Source organism: Euprymna scolopes, chromosome 46 (genome assembly GCF_053919585.1).
Source record: "Euprymna scolopes isolate OS-2025 chromosome 46, ASM5391958v1, whole genome shotgun sequence".
Taxonomy (NCBI): domain Eukaryota; kingdom Metazoa; phylum Mollusca; class Cephalopoda; order Sepiida; family Sepiolidae; genus Euprymna; species Euprymna scolopes.
This window is the reverse complement of record NC_136527.1, coordinates 146,927,480-146,939,887: the sequence shown is the minus strand read 5'-3', so window position 1 is coordinate 146,939,887 and position 12,408 is coordinate 146,927,480. Positions and strand designations below refer to the sequence as shown.

The window sequence follows — 12,408 nt, the reverse complement described above, 5'->3', positions numbered from 1 at the left end:
ATAATTGTTTATGTTCGGATGAATTAGAGGTGAGTGGATATATTCCCTCAAACAAATGCTGATGGAATAATGGAATTTACAAATGTAAGAAAAAAAACATATGAATGAATAGATATGGAAATATGTAGAATATCACGGCAGCTTTTTCAACCAATTTTGTGTATTTTAGGTACAAATCAACATGAATAAAATGTTTCAATATATTTGATAATTTTGCATATTTATATATCAGTTATAAATACATGCTTTAAGCAAGCAAAATATTGTATGCAATAATACATATTAGGTGGACATATGGTTATTTACTTTCATTGTTACATTAAGATACAAGTATATATATATTGTAATATTGTATATATATATATACATATATATATATATACATATATATATATATATGTCTTCTCACTATGATGAAAATCACAACAAAACACTAAATATTATTTCAACTTGATAGTAACTTAAGCAACACTTGTATTGACTTACTCTGTGTCAATATAGAAATAATATTGGAGACTATTCACGTCCGGTCAATATTATTAGATTGAACCACAACATGTAGATTTATTTCATCTAAAAAAATTCATACAAGACACATCACAAAAATGATCAGATATTTTCTAACTTGACATAGAGTAAGTTGCTACAAGTGTTGCTTAAGTTATTTTCTAGTTGAAATAATATTTATTGATTTTCATCATAGTGAGAAGAGATATATTTGTATCATGATTCTTTGAGGGGTACAAAATTTATATATCGCTGTCATGAAGGAAAAACTTAAATTCATGATTTTAAAATAAAGTCAACGGGGTGAAGAGAGGAATAAAAATTGAGGGAACACAAATGATAATTGAAAATATGTACAAATAAAAACACATTGCGTTAAATTATGTGTTGGGGAAAAAAGAAAAGAAAATGATAGGTGTGATAGGTATATCGTAATTTTGTAACTACAAGTGTTTAACTTATTAGTGTGTTAATTTTAATTCATCTGAACATAAAAATTTTTTGTAACTACAAGTGGTTAACTTAATGTTTCATTTGTCTTTAAATATTGGTAGGAACAATGTAATGGTTCGTTTGGTTTGAACAATTTTTTAGTTTACTAATTGTCAAATTCATTAGCAAATAATTTAAAAACATTGGAAAAAATTCTTGAAAGAAGATGGGCTTGCGCAACCCTGTTAGAAAATTACTTTTGACTGAGACTGTCCTGGACGACTACGTTTGCATATGCATTGACTATTGTAACAACATATAGATGGCTACAAATACCATAACAATCATGTTAGACACGTTAAATATTGTTTTGCTATGATTTTCATCATCGTAATTTTGTAACTACAAGTGTTTAACTTATCAGTGTGTTAATTTTAATTCATCTGAACATAAAAATTTTTTGTAACTACAAGTGGTTGACTATTGTAACAACATATAGATGGCTACACATACAATAACAATCATCTTAGACACATTAAAAAAGAGTATTTAATCTAATAGGTTCCATCTATACGTTTAAGCTCCACTTGATCATATTTCTACAACCTTGCATCCGCATGCCTGTTTTATAAGTAATTTCACAGAATGTGGTGTGATAGGTAATTGTGCCCCCTCGGCGTACACACTTTGAATAAACCCGACTATCAGCAAAATCTCACACCTTCACTGTTTATGTATCTATGTATCAGAAAACCTTTTATTCTAATAATTCTTTCCCTCGGTCTGTTAGACTCTAGAATTTTCTCCGTTTATATAAGTGTTGCTTAAGTTATTATCTAGTTGAAATAATATTTATTGATTTTCATCATAGTGAGAAGAGATATATTTGTATCATGATTCTTTATCGCAGTCATAAAGGAAAAACTTAAATTCATGATTTTAAAATAAAGTCAACGGGGTGAACAGAGGAATAAAAATGAGGGATTTGTTTTGGGGGAGAAAAAAACCCAAATGATAATTGAAAATATGTACAAATAAAATAAATAAAATCATGTTGCGTTAAATTATGTGTTGGGGAAAAAAGATAAGAAAATGGGGGAAAGTGAATAAAGCAACGTTATATAACTCAAAGATCTTAGCACTAATCACACTCAAACCTAAGAGGCATTCCTTCTGTTTACAGAGAGAAGGCCTTCTTAACCAGACGTGAATAGTCTCCAAGATCTTTAGATAAAATAATGAGTGAGCACGACTCAGGATTGAAAAAATGTTTGTGCTAAAGTTCGTTGCACATGACGGTTTTTTATAAGGTGCTCAGTAAGTATGTGTTGACAAGTACGTCTGTTGTTTTGTATGTCCCATTTCTGATTTTGTAGGTATGTGTTGCTGGATTCTTCCATCCAATCTTCATGTTGTTCAACCTACACAGTTGGTATTGCAACAACATTCAAAATTATAAATTACATTATTATTATGATGGGGGGTAGACCATCTTTTCGAGATGACGGCATTAATGTTCTCATAGACAACACAGACATTTGAAACAAAATAACAATTTTGCACTGGTGAGTTGATTTGCTTTGCGAATTTCTCACTTACGGTCCCCAGTCACGGCAAACATAGAAATACTGGACATTCATTAACTGTTTGAATTTTAGTTACAGAGAATTCCACTATTTTTGTTTGCATAACTGACCTAATCACATCCAGAGGGTACCCATTTTTGGATAGGATATCAGTAATTGGATAGGATATCAGTAATTGGATAGGATATCAGTAATTACTTTAAATTCCTCATCCAATTTTGATTTTGAGCAGATCATTAATGAAAGAAACAAAAAACTAAATGAAAGAAACAACTAAATGAAAGAAACAAAAAACTAAATGAAAGAAACAAAAAACTAAATGAAAGAAACAAGAAAACATTAAATGAAAGAAACGAAAAAAACACAGAAATAAGAAACGAGAAAACATGAGAAAAATTAGAAATATAAAAAGAGAAAGGAGAATAAATGAAATAAAAAATGTGAAAAAAAAAAGAAAAAGTTAAAAAAAAAATAAATTGAAATAAATTCCTAAAAACTATATTCGCTAACCTTAGTTTGTAAGTCATTCACTGTTTATCTTACATTTTCGGGAGCAAAATGAATTCCAGCGCATATACAGTCCCATGATGTAAGGTAACTAGATGGTGTTTTAGTTACTAATACATCGCTATGGATGAGTTAAACTCTTCTTCATAAGTATAACTTATTTGCCTCTATTGTATTGCATTACAGATACAAAATGTGTCGTCAACATATCGAAAATAGACCAAAGATTTCATGAGTCCAGAGAGCAATTTCTTTTTATGGAAACCCACGAAAATATTTGCCATTATCAGCCCTAAAACTGAGCCCATCGACACACCTATTTACCGATACATTACATTGTTGAAATTAAATTCAACAGATGTAGTGGCAAATTTCATCAGCTTAACGATTATATTTTCAGAAATGGGAAGAGACGATATCCAACCACGATATAAAAAAAGCAGAAAATATTAAACCTAAACGTATTGTCATATGATATTACTGTAGTTTTAATCCTATATAGAAGTCCCTTAGGTCCGACTGGCATTGTGACTTGTTTTGGGGAAGAAAAAAAACTGTAAAACATTTCCGTTCATTCTTATTATTTAGGTTTTAGGCAAACATTTTAGTACAATGCAACTGTTATGTAGTTTTTCGAACACAAGAAATTATCTGTTATTTATCTGTCTGTCGAACTATCTAGCTATTTTTGTGTATCTATCGATCTTGCTATCTATCTATTTATTTATATAGATATGTGTATCTATCCCGATCTATCTATCAATATAACTGGCGAGTTAAACAAGAGATTAGATGTGAAGCTATGTTTTGATAAAAAGTTGTCAAAACATTATTTAGGTAAGTTGCAGCGAAAGCTCTAAAAATAGCTGACTGGAAGGACGTGGTTGTTGTTACATGTTCTATTAGCTGAGAAAATAGGTGAGTTAGAATTTGGACGTCAAAGAGATGGTTAAACAAGTTGTCCCCATTCACTGGGGAAGGATCTGACGTGTCTATAAAAATGGTGACTAATAGAATTAAGCTATGTATAAAACCAACCATCGTTTTGAAGTGAAATGTATTCGTTCAATCAATTTCTAGCTTCCCTCCAAAAAAAGACAAAGTTCCAGGTAGACCAAAAGACCAACGCCTAAATTGATAAGGTGTGTCGAATACATATATAACACACACACAAACACACCCACATAAGAACATTTAGACGATTATAAAACGAACTCAAATAGGCCACAAATGTAACTTGGGTTCAGATAGTGAAGAACCCACTATAGTAACATGACACGTATTCACACTCAAACTCCACATAAGTTATCATCATATTTTCTCTTCATTTTTCAAATGCTGTGGCGACGTATAACCAGCCATACACCAGGAAATGGCCAGTCAGTTTCCTGCACACTGAAAATACAATTCGGTAAGTAAGTCTATAGGGCACTGCTGGAAGGTCACTTCCATGCCACCATAATAATTTCCTAACACTGGTGAGGGAGAGGGCAACATTGATAGTATCACAGTACTGGTTTTCTAAAGTTACATATATATTTAAATTTAAACAATGCTCCTAAAGTTCTCCTTACCTGATCCAATATCTAATAGGAGAAAAAAAATCGACTTGTGTGTATATATATAATATATATATATATTGGCCATATGCACGTCCATATACTCATTTAGTTCCTGATAATCCATAAAAAATGCACATTTTGTTTGTTCTTCTGAACAATAGCCATGAGGAGAATTAGACCGTTTGAAGAACCAGTTAATCCTCAGAATATGGCAGGAGCCAACCATTATCGATCTACACCTGCAGTTCACAATCATATTCCTCACACATTGGTGTTAAGGTTGGATACTTTACAAGTCTATTTCTCAACATAAGTGGAGGTTGGTCGCTAGCCTATTTCCACAATGTAGTCCACTTCTGAGTGTTCTGCTTATACTCGGCAGAGAAGTCAAGCTCAGTAATGATGAAAACAACAAAATTAGTCTTGCTGAAATGTGGAAATGTGTTCGTTACAACTCTACTTTCAACCGAGTCGTTGTTTGTTTCGTTCACCACACTCTTTTCTTCTACCTCTTCTTTTACACACGTCCGTTCGCTTTAATGACTAAAAATCGTCTGTCTTCCCGCTTTCCTTTCCTCGTTATTTATGGAATCAGGGTACGAGATTCTCCGAGATTCCCCGAGACTTTTTTCCACATAAACGCATGCGGGCGCCATCTTGATTCTCAATTTGTGCTCTGCAGGCACAAATGCGCAGCTGCTTTAACGGTAAGCTACTTCTTTCTCCACAAGAAATGTAACCTCACATTCACTAGATACAGTCAGTCGCTTGATTGCGTCAAGCCAAGCAATAGATAAAATCTCAGTAAGTATCTATTCAAAACTAAGACTTCTATGTCAATACTCCACATTGAACCAAGGTTGACTTGCATCATTCCTATTCCATAGCAACTAAATGTGCTTCCATCTGCTGACAGCATTGGGGTTACTTTCTCACCCATTCCTTGCAGACCAATGACTGTGTGCATCTGTACACGGTAGTCCATTGATGTGAACAATGATAACCAGCAATGCGCCATTTACACCAGTTTGGGAGATGAGATTGGCACTGAATTTTCAGGGTTTTACACCAACATCTATTGCTCTGGAACACCCGTGCAGTTCTTTAAAATTGCAGGATTGCTTGCCAACAGATGTGATAGATCTAGGTTATCCATCTTGGAGGATGCTCATAACAAGTCTTCCACATGTTCCAGACCAATTACTGTGTGCATGTGAACAGTGATGCGCCATTTACACCAGTTTGGGAGATGAGATTGGCACTGAATTCTCGTCCTCTTGTTTTGTGGAAAAATTGAGAAATGTGCCCTCACTGTTGACATCGGTAACACGTGATAGGTTTTCAGGGCTTTACACCAACATCTATTGCTCTGGAACACCCGTGCAGTTCTTTAAAATTGCAGGATTGCTTGCCAACAGATGTGATAGATCTAGGTTATCCGTCTGGGAGGATGCTCGTAACAAGTCTTCCACATGTTTCGCCAATCCAGTAATGAATGCACATTGTAGACATTGATCTGATACACACCAAACAGAACAACAAGCCTGCGTAGTTCAGCCAAAAATACATTGACTGTTTCACTCGGTGTGCTGTGAACTCCTTCCATGCAGCTGAAGAATCCAAAGCAAATACTGTGTACAGTGTTTTGTTTCTACAATCAAAATTGGCTTTTCCTCATCAAATTGCTGTTACACAGCATATGCGCCGCCTGACAAGCACATCAGAATGACGCACTCAATGCATTTCACCCCACTCACCTGACATATTAGTTCAACTTTCTCCAATCACTCCACTAATAACTGTCTGGATTCACTGCCATCAAATATGAGCTTTGGATCTAAGGCTATGATGACCAAAATAGCTCGACACATCAAGAGAGCACCCAAAAACAGTAACAGCACAGTCCTGTGCAAATCTGTCGATGCAATCCCAAACAATAACGTCAAATCAACATGCCATGCCACCGAACACTATCATTATATCGAGAAACATGTTCCCGAACAACACTGTCGACCTACACGACATGCCACTGAACAATATCGCTGAATCAGCATGCCAACAATATCGTTTAGTGCTATGGCGCGTCAATTCAGTGATATTGTTGAGGATTGCATGAACGAATTTGGATGTGCCAAAAAATAAAAAGAATTCTAAGATTCTTCATATCAAGATTCTTTGTAATATTTATTTCTTTTTAATCTACATATTGTTTATTAACTGCATCATTGGAATCTACTGGTGTTTTAAGATGTTTTATATGCTGAGAATTCATATCAATTTCTCCTGAGGCAATTCCATTCTTTACATAATCAGTATTTTTCACAGTTGATACTTGAGTTTTTGAATTTATTGTTCTTCCAAATATATCCATTTTATTATAGATTTAAAGGAGTAAACTTATCTTTATACTTCCCTTGATCTCTCTTTTTACTAAGATCTATACATAAAAAACCAAAGTCCTTATTCCATATACCATTAAATGATTTTCGGAATTCAGGATAAAACATATCATCCCAGGCGTAATCCTCATAGATAAATCTAAGAGATCTTTTATCTTGATAGAAAAGAATAGATTCGAATTTTCTCTGGTGGTTTGTTTAATTTAAAATAGTTTTGTGAGATATAAAAACAATATTTGAGTGTCTTCCACGAATATAATAATCTTCACACTTACTTGTTTTTCTAGAATTACATCATCAAAAATAATTAAGTTCTCATAACTACGATCTACATCAGAAGGATCCATAATATTAGTATTTTTATTAAAGGAGGTAACGTTTATATCTGGAGTGAATACTGCATTTTTCTTTAAATATTCTACTACTAGATCTGAATCCATATCTTGATGTTGAAATAATTTTAATACCGCATCCTTAGGGAGTTCTTCTAACTTCTTTAGTAGTTCATATTCCACTCAGTAACGGCGATGTCTTAATTCAATGTTTTTATTGACAGATTCTTATCGGCAAAAACTGCGAAGTACGATACAAATAAAAATATTAATTTAGACGTTATGACAACTTTACCAAAGTTATTAGCAGGTTAAAAATAGTTAGATACGATAGTCAAACAAAACATTACGAACAAAACATTCCAGAACAAAAAAAAATACGCTTATTAAATTAGGTTTGAGACGATACATTAGCTAAGATTATTTGTTTTTTTCATACAACCATTTTCTTTCCATCTTTGTTTATGAGAAATGAAGAGAGAGAGAGAGAGAGAGAGAGAGAGAGAGAGAGAGGGGGGGTGGAGAAAGACAGAGAGAGAGAGAGGGGGGAGAGGTGTAGAAAGGAAATGAGAATCGTTTTACTATGTTTTAAGACTTTCCGCCAAGTCATTTTCATTATTCGACCAAATGACTTATGCAGATGACTAAAGTTAAGCCATATTTTGTCTGGTCATTCTAAGATGGGTGACTACTTGGGATTACTCAAAAGCTACACATGCCAGGCATGACCGCCTCCTTATTTTCGTTCAAATGACTTATGCCTGTTTGCACAAAAACAAAAAAAAACAAACGGCCATTTTCTCTTTTCCCTTGTAAAGCAATATTTAATAGATTTTTTCAGGTTAAATTCAAGTTTCACAATATTTTTTATTGATTAAATTGTTAGGTGGAAGCACAAAATAGTTACAAAACACCCTATGTTAAGAATGCCTTTCATGTTCATGGGAACAAAAATGCATAAGTACCAATGATTTATATTAAATACACAAATAAACAAACATAATTCGAAATGATATTGTTTTGGAATACATAATAATATACAAGGAAGATATAACATATTTTAACGCATCAACATGATCAACAATTTGTTCTATGCCTCTTTGTGCATTTTGATTTTTTGTTTATTAATGATTTCATGAGATTTCAATTAATTTTTCTAATTTTAAAATAATGTAAAATGTTTAACTTTCAATAATCAAATTGTTTTACTGAAATAGGACTTTTACAATAATTTTATTTTTATAATAATAATTACATAATTAATAATTAATAGGCACCGCCAAAACTGGGGGGGGGGCAGGTCAGTACTTTTTGACGGACCGTCTTTTTAAAAATCTACCAAAAATCAGGTAATTATCCGATCAATACAAAATTTTCAGCGATTATTAGGAGAAGAATGAACTTTATAACTGTACTTATTTTTCATAAACGATATTTATATATATATACTTTTTTTTGCTTACAACCCCCCCTTGTTTTGAAGTGGGAACAAATATGCTTAAAATAATCATCTGAAACTGAACATAAGATATTGTGTTGTTGTAAGGGACAGAATTATAGATTAAAAAAAAAAAAAAAATTTTTGCATACCTTATTTTGACGTCTGAATATCAGAACTTCGATTGTGTTTAATTATCCCGCTTTTGAGTTTTGAAGTGTGAAATTCGGTGAATATGTTAAGTAAAATAATTAATTTAAGTTAAGCAAAACAAAAAAATTTTTTTTAAATATTTATACGAAAAAAGCCATTTTAAAATTTTTGATAAATAAATTAACAATTTTTTTTAGCGAGCCGAATAATGCATGACCATTATTAAACAGGGCATGCTTTGAATAATCGATACAAAAAAAAAATTCGATAAATATTGTGCCCTTTGTGTTAAAAATAGCATCATTTTTTTCGATCCCGTTTGAAAACGTTTGCCGCCTTTCGACTACGGTGGACCAAACGCGCTGAAATAATTTTTTTTTATTCTGCTTTAAATTGCCCCCCCCATTTTGGGGAGCCTGGCCCCCACACACATACACATTAAAAACCAAACTCATACAAATGGTCACCCATCTGGTACTGGCCAGCCTCAGCTTAATAATATATTGAAATTTTCGTCACTGAAAAATAAGTTTTTTTGACCTGTTTGGTCTTCCATAGTTTTCTTCTTAGCAAACGCACACGTAAACAGTGTCGATTTAGACTCTAAATCGACGCGAAATATCTGGTTACCTATATGAATAAGTGGAATTATTTGAAATTCAGGTACTTATATTATAATATTTTTGCATATTCTCTTAGAAAATCATCCTAAATCTTAGTTAGACAATAAATAAATAAATTAATTATTTCCAAAACCTTTTTTTTTTTAATATTTATGTACGTTTTTTGTGCAAGACAAAAAATGTCAATTGTTAACTTTTTGGGAAAATTTAACATTTAAAATTTAATTAAAAATAGTAGAAAAAGTTTTACATTATTCTGTTTTCTATATGATAACATTCAGGGTTTTATCTTTCCGGAAAAAAAAAGTTACTCAGAAATAATGGATTTTAATAAATGTAATTTCGTTTTAAAAAACAACAACAACAACTTGATTTTGCGGCCATTTTTGGCAGTGCCTAATAATTAAACAATAATTATGTGTTTTATCAATAATTACATTTTTTTAAAATTCTTTTACAATAATTATATTTTAATAATAAGAATTACGTAATTAATAATTAACCAATGATTACATGTTTAAACAATAATTTATTTATTTTTTAATTCTTTTACAATAATTATATTTTTATAATAATAATTATATAATTAATGATTGAACAATTTAAAATATTAGATTAAAAAATCAAAAGGAATTTCTGGCAACACAATAGGAAGAGGAAATTAAAAAAAAAACAACAAACAAAAAAAAACGTTAAGATTAAATATCGAAAAAGCAGTTTTTTCTTTTATCTCACAATTCGACCAGCTTTGAATTAAAATATTAGGTTATCTTTCAGATGCAAGGTTCCTTGTTTACTTGCGGTTGTAACGATGTAAGATTCCGTTGTACGGAAGACCAAATCGGCTATAATTTAAATATTTAAATTTATTTACTAAATTTAAATATTTAAATTGATATACTGTTTAAATGATAATATACGTCTACAATGTTTTTATTGGCGCTTTTCTTCGTATTTTTTAATAACATTTTTTTTGCACCATTTACAAGTTTTTTTTTTTTTTTACAAATATTTTTTTAAATACTGTAATAGTAAAATAAAGTTACATTTATTAATTATACGAAAAAAGTATCTCATAATGTTTTCACACGAGATTTTTTTCCTGTTGATTTCTAACTTCAGTTACAAATTTCTAATAAAAATTATTATTTTTTTATTATTAAAAATACATTTCATCAAAACACTCATTATAAAATGTTCACGTTGTTTAATTAAAAGTTCTCAATTTTAATCTAATAGTTTTATAATTTTGTTATTTTGTTACAAATTTCTAATAAAGATTATTTTAATTTTAACGGTAATTTGGTTTTCATTGTAAACTCCGTCATGTTAAAGGCGTTAAAATCACTTTAAATAGTAAATCAATTTTAATATTAAAAAAAAAAGAGAAATCAACAGGAAACAAATCTCGTGTGAAAACATTACGAGATACTTTTTCCGTATAATTAATAAATGTATCTTAATTTTACTATTACAGTATTAAAAAAATTATTTGTAAAAAGAACTTGTAAATGGTGCAAAAAAATGTTATTAAAAATGCGAAGAAAAGCGCCAATAAAAACATCATAGACATTTTGGCCGATTTGGTCTTCCGTACAACGGAATCTTACATCGTTAAAACCGCAAGTAAACAATGAACCTTGCATCTGAAAGATAACCAAATATTATATTTATGATGAATATTACTATTTCCACAGAAATCACATACGTTTTACTTAAATAAACACATTTTTAAATATCAGAAAGAAAAAAAGTAATTTTGAGAAACTTTTAAATCGAAGATTCAAACTTTTTTTTTTTGTTATTTAGGTTTGTTATAAAGTATGGCGGAATCAATATATTTTCATTGTAATAAAAATAACCTTTTTTATGTTTAAGATTATTTTAAAAGTTATGCAAATAATTTAAACAGTTACTGAATAGGATTATTTAAACAGTTTAAAAGAAGAAGGGAAAAAACTTACCTTTCATTCCGAGAATGAAAAAAAAAAATCGGGATGAATTCTTTTGTGTTCAAAACAGAAAATATTGTTTTGTTCGTTAGGATTTCTTTAGTAAATTGATACAACTTTTGATTTGATATTAAGAAATAAAATATATGAAAATATAAAAGAATCAAAATTAAAAGATGAAAAACACGATTTAAACGAGAAATTATTTAAAAAGAAAATCAACTGCAAAGGAACAATGAATTTAGGTCATGTTAAAACGGTGTAATCGTTATTTTGTTCCTCGTGTAAAAAAAACGGTGTAATCGTTATTTTGTTCCTCGTGTAAAAAATATCCGTTCATTATTTAAGTGTGACGAATTTTTTTCTATCAAGTTTTGATATTTGGGTACTAGTGCAGAGAGTGATCCGGACGTAAATAATAACGTTATTATTTAAAAAGCCATTCTTAACATTTGGAGGGGAGGATGTAGTTACCTATTCTATACTTCAACCTTACAATTGAATAAAAAAAAACGGGTTTGTACACATAGATTCGAAAAAGTTGTCAAAAAAACAAATATATAACAAATAAATGTTATCAAAGGCAAGATAATTTACATTTCTACCTAACTGGATATTTTTTGTGTGTTTTTATTCAATGTAACATGTTTATTCAGCTGGAAAATCATGCAGTGTTTACCGATGTATTGGAAAATTAAAGATGGCGTCTGACTCTCTCTTTAACACGGTAAGTTTGGGAAAGGGTGTTATAAATAATAAACTAGACAAAATACTGTTAGAAATTCGCTCAATATATGTTACCGTGACATAAGTTGACATATATTCGGTGGGTTTTTAAAAACCCGCCGAATATATGTCAACCTATGTCACGGTAACATATATTGAGCCAGTATTTAACAGCATTTTATCCAGTTTTT

At 30.8% G+C, this 12,408-nt stretch overlaps 1 long non-coding RNA gene across 1 annotated transcript in view; it reads right to left on the bottom strand.

The window, feature by feature from the left end:
- The window catches only part of LOC145271161 (uncharacterized), a 56,041-nt gene extending 44,294 nt beyond the window's left edge, over positions 1–11,747 (bottom strand). The window contains exon 1 of the long non-coding RNA XR_013865717.1: positions 11,504–11,747. This is a non-coding gene — a long non-coding RNA (uncharacterized LOC145271161). The remainder of the gene's footprint in view (positions 1–11,503) is intronic.
- Between the last annotated feature and the right edge of the window lie 661 nt (positions 11,748–12,408).